Genomic DNA, 12564 nt, shown 5'->3' with positions numbered 1-12564 from the left:
TTTGGGGACGGTTCTCAAGCGTTTAGGCCCCGTTTCCCATGCTTCCCAGGTAGCTAGACTTACAGGCCTGTGCCACCAGCGCCGGACTCACTTCTTTTTATATCCAATACAGTGCAATATACTTTGACAATATCACATTTTATATAGCCACTCATCCTGTGATGGACTTAAGCACAATTTCCACTTTTTTCGCTACTGTGAATACTTGTGCTGCTATGAGCATTGGTACAGGTTTTTGTATGAGCGTATGTTTTCAATTTGGGTATCTGCCAAGGTGGCATTGTTAAATTATTTTCAATTTTATTTTTGAATTAGCAAGGTGACATTGTTAATATAACAATACAGTGGGTTCACCTCTTGGCGAATGCAAAGCCAATAAGCACAACCAGAAGACAAAGGAGTAAGGAACGTTTATTGCTTGCCACAAGTAAGGAGAGCACTGAGATTATTTCCCTAAACTGTCTCTCCAAACAAAGGCAGCACGGAAATTTTATCGGGGATACTTAGGAGTACTGCTAATGGAAAGACTTGTCATCACATGGAGGTGGACACATTCCTGTGCATGTGCAGTTTCAGATTTCAGATCATGCTTCTTCATACATTGCATGTTTAAAAAATGGTGGATGGTGCTGGGGGTATGGTTCAAGTGATAGAGTGCCTGACTGGCAAGTGGAAGGCCCCGAGTTCAAGCTCCAATACCACCAAAATATTAAAAAATAAAAATGGTGGATGGGATGCTCTGGGAAGGAAAATTTACCATTATAAATGAGATTATATTGAGCAAAGTTCACTCTAGGTCACCTAGAAAAGAGACTGGGAGATTTTGGCTGTTTTAAACTGGTTCCTTAAACCAGGCATGGTGGCATGTTTCTGTAATCCCAGCACTTGGGAGACTGAAGAAGAGGATCTTAAGTTGGAGACCAGCGTGGGCTACATAGACCTAGCTCAAAAAAAATAAAAAAAATAAGAATAAGCTAGAATAAAAATAACTTGGTTGTCTTCCCTGGAAAGCCTAACCTGAATCAAAGAAACAGTTTAGGCTGAGGATGTAGCTCAGTGGTAAAACATTTGCCAGCATGTGGAAGACCATGGGTTTGATACCGGGCACTGGAAAAAAACAAAATAAAACCCTGTAATGCACGGATGTTAGCAGTCAGCAGCTTCCCTGAGCTGCTCTCTAAAGTAAGGTGTTTAACTCTGTAAATGTCTGCCAAGCAGCTAACATTAGGTTGTATAATAAGGTATGGTTAACCCTACCCCCCACTTTGCTATTGAGGTTTGAACTCAGGGCCTCATACTTGCTAGTCAGGGCACTCTTATGGTTTAAGCTGTTCTGCCAGCAATGTTTTTGTGATGGCTTTTTTGAGATAGGGTCTTACAAACTATTTGCCTGGGGCTGGCTTGGAACCGTGATCCTCCTGATCTGTGCCTCCTGAGTAGCTAGGATTATAGAAGTGAGCCACTGGTGCCTGGCCCTTATGAACTCATAGCACTCCTTGACACTCGTGATTCATAGCGATTGTAATTACATAAGTGTACTATAATGATTTTTATTAATACTTCTGTGACTGCAACTTTTTTTTCCCCCAGTGCTGGGGTTTGAGCTCAGGGACTACATCTTTTTTCTTTTAACTTTTTATTTATTTATTTATTTTTTAAAAATTTTTATTTTATTCATATGTGCATACAATGTTTGGGTCATTTCTCCCCCCCTTCCATCACCCTTTCCCTTGCCACCCCCACCCCCTCGATACCTGGCAGAAACTATTTTGCCCTTATCTCTAATTTTGTTGAGGAGAGAGTATAAAGGGACTACATCTTGAGCTAGTCCACCTAGCCTTTTTTGTGAAGGGTTTTGTCGAGATAGGGTCTCACGAACTATTGGCCAAGGCTGGCTTTGAACTGCCATCCTCCTGATCTCTGCGTCCTGAGTAGCTAGGATTACAGGCATGAGCTACAGCACCTGGCTGATTTCAACTTTTATGTCTGTGTTCCACACTAGACTGTAAGTTCCTTGAGGACATGGCCCATGACCGTTTCTTCCACCAATTTGTATCTACTACCAGTGACTAGTACTGTAGCATGGCTTTAATGGTACTTGTTGAATGAATGAAAGGAAACAAAGTATGAATTTAGAATTGATTAAGTAGACAATGGGTGCCTTTATAGATCTTTGAGAAGACTGGCTGAAAGTAGGGAAGATTGTCCTGGCAAAGACATGGAAGTCAGGCTGAAGGTTTTTTGTGTCATTCATGTCTCTTATCTCCAGCACCTAGTATAGGGGCTAGGCATTGAATGAGTGGCCAGGTGGAATGTGGTTCCTCTACTCTAAGTTTGAGTGTAGACCTAATAGGCCATGGTGATGGGAATCTCAGGATAAAAGGAAAAGGGATAGCCAGAAAAGACGATACAAACCTTGAGTCATGGTAGAGACTCAAGGAAATAATGTTCCCACTTGGGAGTGTCCTTTAACAAGTTACTCCTATATTTTAGAGCAAAGCCAGAGGTGGCCCACAAACTCAAGTACAGTAGTTCCTTACAAAGTTATAGACCCTGTCTCCTAACATCTCTTGTTTGGTTTTCAACTTCTGTACTAGAATTCACTAGTCATTGAACATATAGGAGAAAATGCACGGGCAGATCACAGAGGACTGTATATTCCTTGCTAAGGAGTTTAGACTTTATTTAATAGGCAATAGATAGATATTGGAGTATATTAATAAGTCCAATTAAATTTTCATTTTTAGGTTTTAGAAACATGGTGGCTGGCAGAGTGGCTCAAGTGGTAGAGTATCTGCCTAGCAAAGCCTAACAAGTGTGAGGCCCTGAGTTCAAACCTCAGTACTGCCAAGAATAGGAAAAAAAAAGACTCAAGCAGGTACAGTGGTACATACCTATAATCCCAGCCCTGGGGAAGCAGAGGTAGGAAGATAGAGAATAGAAGTTCAGCCTGGGCTACAGACTGAGACCTTGTCTCAAAAAACAAAAACCAAACTAAAGTAAAACAAAAAAAACCTAACTAAAAACTGATGAACTCTTTTTGGGTTTTGTTTTATTTTTAAAGGAAGCACAAATCTCAGATCACATTTGCATGGTAAGGAAAGAGGTCACATCCCAAGTTACAAAACAGTTTTTGATACTCAATCAGCAAAAAACCTCTCTCCCATACCCAGTCAGCTCTAATCCCTCCTGATTAATTCCCAATGTCCCTAGGAAAGTTTCCCTTCTTCCTTGTGGCTTTTCTCTACTACTAGAAACCAGGCCATGAGAACTGGGGGCTCTGATTTAGACTCCATGGTCTTAATAGAGACTCTATTGAGGTAGGTCTTTTATTTGATATTCTCTCTGTTATGATCTTACCCTGACTACCTGTGTATGAACAAATTTTGTTTTTGAAGTCATTTCTTGTCCATAAGTAACAAAGATACTGTTTTCTTCTATATGCTATTTTCATCTGTTGAATTTTTGTTAAAATCCATCTAGAGCCCACTTTGTTGTGATGTAGATCATTTTATTTTCCTCCCTGTTGATAGCAGTTTTCCCAAAATTAGGTAGTATAACTCATCTTTTCCTTTGTGGTACTCTTATACATCAATTTTCCATGCATCTTAGCATACCATACCTCTAAGCTATGCATTCTGTTTTCCATGGGTCTGGCTGTCCTTTTAACAATATTGCTTTAAATAATTTATTACTAAAGCTTTATAGTATGTCTTAAAATGAAAGGTCATGCTCCTCCACTTTGTATGGGGGCTATGGCCCTGTCAATTTTTTTTTTTTTGAGACAAGGTCTCCGTTCGTTGCCTGGGCTGGTCTCAAAAACTCCAGGGTCTCAGTCTCCCAGGTGCTGGGACTACAGGCACTCTATTCAACATTTTTTGTTTTGTTTTTGAGATAGGGTCTCATTATATAGCGCAGGCTGACCTCCAACTCAAAATCCTCCTGCCTCTGCCTCCCAAGTGCCAGGGTTGTAGGTGTGCATCACCATGCCCAGTGATATATTGCCCTTTTGATGGTGGGCTTTTTTGTTTGTTTGACTGGGGTTTGAACTCAAAGCTTCTCACTTGCAAGGCAGGCATTCTACAGCTAGAGTCACACCTCTAGTCCTGATGGTCTCTTTGATGTGTTAATGTCACGAGCGCCTATTGGTTCAATTGAGTACAGAGAGACAGTACTCAGGAGACTCTTATTTCAGAGAACAGGGTTTTTATTCAAACAAATTCACACGGCACTTTCCTATGGATCCTAATGCCTGTCTCTGTGACCCTAGCCAGCTAGGAATTACTCAGACCTTCCCCCAAGTCTCGCTCACTTTGCGACGTCTTCTCAGCCAATGAGGGGGACGAAGCTGCACCCCAGGGGATCCTCACAGCCACCTTCAGTGCAGGTCCAGTTCATGGTTCACTGGTGACACCCAGTGGTCGTGGGGAGAAGGGGCACACTCACAAGCAGTGGCTGCCTCTATGTCAGGATCTCAGGGGGGACTCCTGACAGCATGGTCTCTGATGTCAAGGAGGCGACCAAGGTTTTGGGTTCTGGCCTGAGTTTATATACCCTGTGGTGACCTCACCACTTCTGTTATCCACACTGTCACCTTAGGGTTGGCTTATTAGCATATCAGTGGCCACCTTAGGTTTGGCTTATTAGTGTATCAGCTGCCACCTTAGGTTTGGCTCATTAGCATATCAGCTTGTCACATTCCAGCTGGCCTCTAAGCCCTAACATGCTAGCTAATGCTTCTTTATTTCAACAACTTTTCATGCTTTAACACAATACAATCCATCAGTACAATAACAATCTTATATGTGTTTCCCACAACAATCCTTCAATACAATAATCTTATATGTGTTCACCACAGTCCACCCCTCAAGTCCTTGAGGTCCTAGTCTTCAGTGTAGGGCCTCGGGGCGTGTTCCATGGTAAACTGCAAGAGTTAATTAACATCACAAAAGGGAACAATTCCCCTTTTGTGTCCATATGAAAGCTGCAATAAAAAGCCTTTTCCCAACCAATGGGATGCCAATGTCCTGTATAGCATGCTGCATAGCATTCATTTGTCCAGTAGCGACACATGCCCAGTCTGGCATACATGTGGAAATGGACAAGTGTCACCACTGGGCAGAAGTGGTAAACAATGAAGAAGGTGAGGAATCCTGTTGGTGAATGTGGGTGAATCTCCTCTGCAGCCCATTCTTATAAGTATGTCCATGCAGTCCATTGTGTCAATGGGGGAATGGTGTAAATGCCATCCCCTGATCTGTAAGCTAGTGCTGTGTCTTTTGCCAAGTTGGACCAATATCCAGGTTTCCACTGTAGTATTATGTCATCCTAGAAGTCCACAGCCTTCATTTGATTGTTGTTGATTCTTGCACTGGTGCCTGCTCCTACATCTGATTGTGGTTGTGGAGGTCCAGCGTTGAGTCTGAAGATTGTCTCCTGTCCGTTGATGAAGGTCCCCAGTGCTGAGTAGCGTAGGGTTCCTGCATTGGAAACAATGACACACATTGCAGGTGAATTGAAGGTGGGTCCTAGTTCCACTGGATCAATGGGCTGTCCATCTGGATCACATATGATTGGTGGTCAGGGAGGGCTTCTTCTGGTTCTTGAGATGTTGAAGATGTTCCTTGTCCAGAAGGAGTTGATAGTGTCTCTTGTGCAATTATTAGTTGTGTATCTATAGGAGTGTGGGACATGGGCCTATTTGTATTTGTTTTGGTGTGTGGGGAATTAAACAAGTGATGAATAGAATATACTGTAAGCATGATGGTAAAAAGTGTGATGGGCCTGTATGTCTTGAGATATACGAGCCTGCCAAATACCCCATGTTAGTCCCACTAGACAGAAGAAGAATAGAGTGAGGAAGAGATTGTTCAGCATTATTTACCAAAGCTTATAAAATCTTTGTCTATCAATAGTAAAAGGCTTCAAGATTAAGAATAAGAATAAGAGGAGAGTGTATGTGATAGAAAATGTTATGTCTAGGACTATAAGAGTTATTTCTGGTTTTCTGGTTTAAGCATTAAGTGTATTGTCTACTGGGCACCTATGGCGTTGTCTTACTGGATGTTCAGTCCTGAAATATAAACAAGAAATCCATCCTATATTTCTTTTGTAAAGGGTTTTTAACTCTATTGTTTTGTTATTCCTATATGTGTCAAAGTATTCTTTCCAAGTAAGGAATGCAAGGTATTGTTTAAATGCATGTATCAGGATTGGTTTGAAAATTGCACGGATAGCAATGTCCTCCAAAGATGGCTGGATGACTGTAGGGTTATCCGTGGTTGGCTTGACAGAGTAATGCTTGAATTCTACTAATTGTAAGAGTGTTTCAGGTTGATTATGGAGCATATAGCTCCAAACTGAAGGATATGTGTGCACTTGTTGTGAGCAGTGCAAACTTATCCAGTACATAAGGAGGCAGCCTACTGCTTGGTAGCGGCGATTGCGCCCATAAGTGTTATGAGGGTTTAGATCATGTTTTAAGATGTGTTTTAGGAATTCTCTGTGTCTTGCCTTTGCCCTCCATTATATATTGCAAATCTAGCCTTGTAAAATCTACATTCATCATCAGTATATAACCTTAACATCCTATTAATAACCAAATAAGCATCTGTATGCACTGCATATGTGTAGTAGAGGTAGCTTCAAGTTATTTCTTTAAAATAATTTTCTCCAAGGGTTTGGGGGTTCCATGTCCTCCCATTATTCATATATTTGTAATCAAAGGCATGGAAGCTGTGCATTGTTGTGGGCAATTAGTTTCCAAATTGCCAAATCAGCACTTTTCTTTTGAGAATGCCTGTAATATAGGGAAAGTAGTTTTATTGCTATAACCAATATAAGTATGAGCACTACATAGTGCCATAAATCTCTTAGCCACCTAAAGGGGTTCCAAGAGGTGACACAAGAAATGTCAAATTTCACAAGTCTTATTAACACATCTGCTGAGCAGTGAGAGGGTGTATATTTATGGTGGATGAATGCCATTGTATCTGTCTCAGCCAAGTACACTGCCTTCTTTATTTCTACCAATTGTTTGTCCATGTGCTCAAGTTCCTTATGGACTGCATCATTCATGTTTGCAAATTGTTTTGCATTTTTATGTATGAAGTCCTTCATAATATCTAATTGTCTATTGGCTTCCTTTGCCATTGTTTCTTCTCTTGCTAAAACATCTGGAGCTACTACTTATGAAAATGAGAAATAATGTTGTGTGGATACTACTCTCTATCCCAAACGTGTCTCGAATAAGTAGTACTATTGAAAATTTGATTTGGTTGATGTCTGAAGGTGACATTGATTTTGTACGCATTCTCTAGGATAATGCATCCTTCTGGTCTTTCTTGAGTTCTGTCAATAAAGGTATCATGGGTTTTGTCCTGAGCCTCATTATCATTGACATATTTCTGTACCAATATTGTATGGTGTGATTATCACCCAAGCATACTAAAAATATTGTTCCCTAGGGAAGTGGCTGTATCTCTTCGGGGTGTTATTACTAAGTCTAGTTCATGTATAGTATGTAACATGGGTTCTGGTATAATATATATATTCTGTGTGATAGGTATTGCCCTGTCTCTTGGATAAAAGTATGTAGTATTAACTGATTTATTGTCCACTACTAAAAGTGTGGATTGTGGTATTACAAATTTATCTCCTAACTTTCTTGGGACTGTCGTTGTGTAGTGGGCTGAGACTGTATTGTCTAAGAAAATTTGTAAGAGATGTAGTTCACAATATCCATCTACACAACTTGAATGGTATGTGTCATTAATATAGTTTTAAAATGTGTTATTTCCCTTCCTTGACCTGTTTGGAATAATATCCTAATTTCATCCATCATGGCATCTAAGGATCGTTGGGACTTAAGACATTCTATTTCATGTTCCTGAAGGATTAATTGTTCTTTAAGCCACTGAAATCTTACTGCTGCCAACTTGTCAGACTGAAGTTGAGCATTCTTGATGGACTCTATTTCTAGTTGTAAGTAATGTACTATCTGTGCTACTTGACTCAGACCTCTTGATAGGGCCTCTATTGCCTCATCCAGGGCTATGAAAAGTGGTGCTGTTAAGGTTGTCATTACCAAGGAGTTCCAAGATGGCATCTAGAGGAAGGAAGCAGAAAGCATGCCTCCTAAAGTGAAATCTTGGAGAGACGCTGGAGACACACCTTGCAGGCAAGGCCACCGAGATGAGGCAAAACTTTGACCCCTCCACACCTCCAGCCTGCACAGAGCATCTCCACTTCACGTTAAACGGAGAAACCAGGAGGGCCCCTGGGCCGCTGCCAGTCACCCGCGCCCAGATGGCTTGGGAAGATGCGGACCACAAGGTGAGCTAAGTGGTACATGGTACTTCCATAGACAACCCTGGGCCAGATCAGCATAGCCCCCTGGACAGACCGACCCCCACCCAGGGAAAAAAGAGAAACTCAGTAATGAGCAATAAGAACAATAAAGACACATAGCAAAGAGGGTGGGGCTCCCTGAGCACTGAAGGGGAGGAGAGGAGAATACCTCCCAGAACTGTAAATAAACTAGCTGGGCCTGGCCAGAGAGGGTGGGAGCGGGGGTGCGCACCCAGCAACCAGGAGTGGGAAAGATTGTGAGAGTGGTAGAGGGAGGAAAACTCCACAGGAGAGGGGGGAAGACCCACTTCCCATGTGAACTGTAAAAAAACGTGCAGGCCTGAGAAAGCGGGTGTGGTGTCACCTCCCCTAGTGTGCTTGGCAAGGGGAAAGCTTGTACCAGTGGCATCGCGCACAGAACTCTGAGTAAATAAAGCCTGTGGGGCCAGGTGAGGGCTAAGCTCACCCCAGAGATCTGCATAAATAAAGCTTCCAGCAACAGCAGGCTGATAGCAGCAGGCAGGCAAGCCATAGCCACAGATAGCCATTCACAGACCTGTCTCCAGACTTTTTTTTCTCTCTTCCTACCTTTGATGAAAAAACAACTGAACTAAATCTGCATGCTGAAAAACTTACTGAAATGGTATTGCATTTGAACTTGGGACACTTTGTGGGTTTTTTTCTTGTTTTGTGCGGTTTTGTTCTATTTTGTGTTACCCCTTTGATGAGACAACTACAGAACAACATCTGAGGCACCATCTCCAGGATTGTAGGCTAAGGGATGAACACCAAAATTATTAAGACCGAAACTTCATTGCATTTGAACATGGAGGTTTTTTAATTTAATTTAATTTATTTTATATATATTTTTTATTTCATTTTTTATTTTTATTAAATCTTTATTCTTTTTATTTTTTATTTTCAATCCTCTCTCAGTCTCTCTAATGCCTTTCAGCTTATGGTTGATTAGTACACTGTCTCTCCATGTTTATATCTTTGAAACTTTTTTTGTTCCTTTTTATTATTCTACTTGATTATTTGTTTTTCCCTTTTCCTTTAACTTCTTTGCTTTCCATCCCCTCTCACCCTTTGATTCTAAATATCACTAGTGCTATTACTACAGCCAGAAAATACTTAATTGCACACAGTATAGGGACAATAACACCAAGGTCAATGATGGGAAGACAGAAAAAACAGGGAAGCCAGTTTCCCCACAGCAAAAAATTAATACAGGACACAGAGGGAAATGAAGAAAACTGATACTCAGATCCAGACTCCAACAAAATGAAGATAAACTATGCCAAAGAACCCAATGAAGCCCACAAGAATAATTTAAAAGAAGACATACTACAGGTACTCAATGAGAATTTTATAGAGATGATACTGGATATGGTCAACCAAAGTGTACAGGAGACACTCAAGAAATGCCAAGACAACAAAAATAGAGAATTTGAAAAAACAAAAGAAGAAATAAGGGAAACCATAGAAGCACTGTATAAACAACAAAGGGAAAAAGAGAACATAATTAATAAAGAGATAAATGAACTCAGGACAAAAATAGACAATATTAAAGAGGAAATGACCCAGGATATGGAAAACCTCAGAAAAAGAATGAAACAGAATTGCAAAACAAAATGGAAGGCCAATCAAGCACAATAGAACAAACAGAAGACAGAATCTCAGAACTCGAAGATGAAATGGTAATTAAAGGAAAAACTGAAGAACTATTAATTAAACAACTCAAGACCTGTGAAAAGAAAATGCAAGAACTCACCGACTCCATCAAAAGACCAAACTTGAGAATCGGGCGAAGAAGGAGGAGAGGTACAAGCAAAGGGAATGTGTAATTTATTCAACAAAATAATAACAGAAAATTTCCCAAATCTAGAGAAAGATATTCCCATACAGATGCAAGAGGCCTCCAGAACACCAAACAGACCAGATAAAAATAGAACTACCTCACGACATATCATCATTAAAACAAGTTCAGAAAGTAGGGAAAGAATATTGAAGGCTGTAAGAGAAAAAACAAATAACATTCAAAGGTAAACCCATCATAATCCCAGCAGACTTCTCAACAGAAACATTAAAAGCAAGAAGAGCTTGGGGTGAGATCTGCCGGGCACTGAATGAAAATAACTTCAACCCCAGGATACTCTGCCCAGCTAAACTATCATTCAAAATAGATGAAGCAATAAGTCTTCCATGATAAGCAGAAACTAAAACAATATATGACCACAAAGCCACCACTACAAAAGATTCTACAAGGGATTCTGCACACAGAAAGTGAAACCCAACATAACCATGAAAGGACAGGCAGCACCAAACTACAGGAAAAGAAAAAGCAAGAAAGTAGAGAGTAACCGCTACTTAGGTACTCACAATCAAACCTTCAAACAACTAAGACAACTAAATGACAGGAATCACCACATACCTATCAGTACTAACACAATGTTAATGGGCTAAATTCACGCAACAAACGGCACCATTTGATGAAATGGATTAAAAAGGAGGATCCAACAATTTGTTGCTTACAGAAGACCAATCTCACTGACAGAAATAAGCACAGGCTCAAGATGAAAAGCTGGAAGAAGATTTACCAAGCTAATGGCCCCCCAAAAGAGGCAGGAGTAGCAATACTTATCTCTGACAAAGTAGACTTCAAACCTACATTGATCAAATGAGATAAAGAAGGACATTCCATACCAATAAAAAGGGAAATATACCAAAAGGAAATAATTATTAACCTATATGTACCCAATGTCAATGCACCCAATTTCATCAAACATACACTGAAAGACCTAAAAGCATATCTTAACTCCAGCACAGTGGTTGTTGGAGACTTTAACACCCCATTATCATCAATAGACAGGTCATCCAAACAAAAATCAATAAAGAAATCCAAGATCTAAAATATACAATAGATCAAATGGACCTACTTGATGTCTACAGAACATTTCATCCAACTTCTACACAATATACATTCTTCTCAGCAGCCCATGGAACCTTCTCCAAAATAGATTATATCCTAGGGCACAAAGCAAGCCTCAGCAAATATCAAAAAATAGAAATTATACCATGCATACTATTTGAGCACAATGCAATAAAACTAGAACTCAACAACATAAGACAAAAAACATGCAAACAGCTGGAAACTGAATAACTCATTACTTAATGAACAATGGGTCATTGATGAAATAAAAGGAAATTAAAAAGTTCCTGGATGTCAATAAAAACAAACAAACAAACAAACAAAAACAACCTTCTGGAACCTATGGGATACAGCAAAGGCAGTCCTGAGAGGAAAGTTTATAGCCATGACTGCATATTTTAAAAAGACTGAAAGAACCCAAATCAATGACCTAATGATACATCTCAAACTCCTAGAAAACAAGAACAAGCAAATCCCAAAACAAATAGGAGAGAAATAATAAAAATAAGAGCTGAAATCAATGAAATAGAAACCAAAAAAAAAAAATACAAAGAATTAATGAAACGAAAAGTTGGTTCTTTGAAAAAAATAAAGATCAACAGACCCCTGGCAAACCTGACTAAAATGAGGAGAGAAAAAACCCAAATTAGTAGAATCAGGAATGCAAAAGGGGAGATAACAACAAACACCATGGAAGTCCAGGAAATCATCAGAGACTACTGCAAGAACCTATATGCAAATAAATTTGAAAATCTTAAAGAAATGGACAGATTTCTAGATACATATGATCATCCAAAACTGAACCAAGAGGAAATTAATCACCTGAATAGATCTATAACACAAAATGAAATTGAAGCAGCAATCAAGAGTCTCCCCAAAAAGAAAAGTCCAGGACCTGATGGATTCTCTGCTGAATTCTATCAGGCCTTTAAAGAAGAACTGATACCAACCCTCCTTAAACTGTTCCATGAAATAGAAAGGGAAGGAAAACTTCCTAGCACATTTTATGAAGCCAGTATTACACTTATCCCAAAACGAGGCAAAGACACCTCCAAAAAGGAGAACTGTAGGCCAATCTCCTTAATGAACATTGATGCAAAAATCCTCAATAAAGTAATGGCAAACCGAATTCAACAACACATCAAAAAGATCATTCACCACAACCAAGTAGGCTTCATCCCAGGAATGCAGGGATGGTTCAACATATGAAAATCAATAAATGTAATAAACCACATTAACAGAAGCAAAGACAAAAACCACTTGATCATCTCAATAGATGCAGA

The 12564-nt window shown here is 39.9% G+C and overlaps 1 long non-coding RNA gene across 1 annotated transcript; it reads right to left on the bottom strand.

The window, feature by feature from the left end:
- Positions 1–393: 393 nt before the first annotated feature.
- LOC141423079 (uncharacterized) lies at positions 394–4959 on the bottom strand. Its single transcript, XR_012447735.1, has 2 exons — positions 4313–4959; positions 394–1107 (listed from the first exon to the last, which is right to left on the bottom strand). It is a non-coding gene; the product is annotated as an uncharacterized lncRNA (long non-coding RNA).
- Positions 4960–12564: the final 7605 nt, after the last annotated feature.

This window comes from Castor canadensis, chromosome 5 (genome assembly GCF_047511655.1).
Source record: "Castor canadensis chromosome 5, mCasCan1.hap1v2, whole genome shotgun sequence".
NCBI lineage: Eukaryota > Metazoa > Chordata > Mammalia > Rodentia > Castoridae > Castor > Castor canadensis.
The sequence above is the reverse complement of the archived record's forward strand: the minus strand, read 5'-3'. Positions and strand labels throughout refer to the sequence as shown.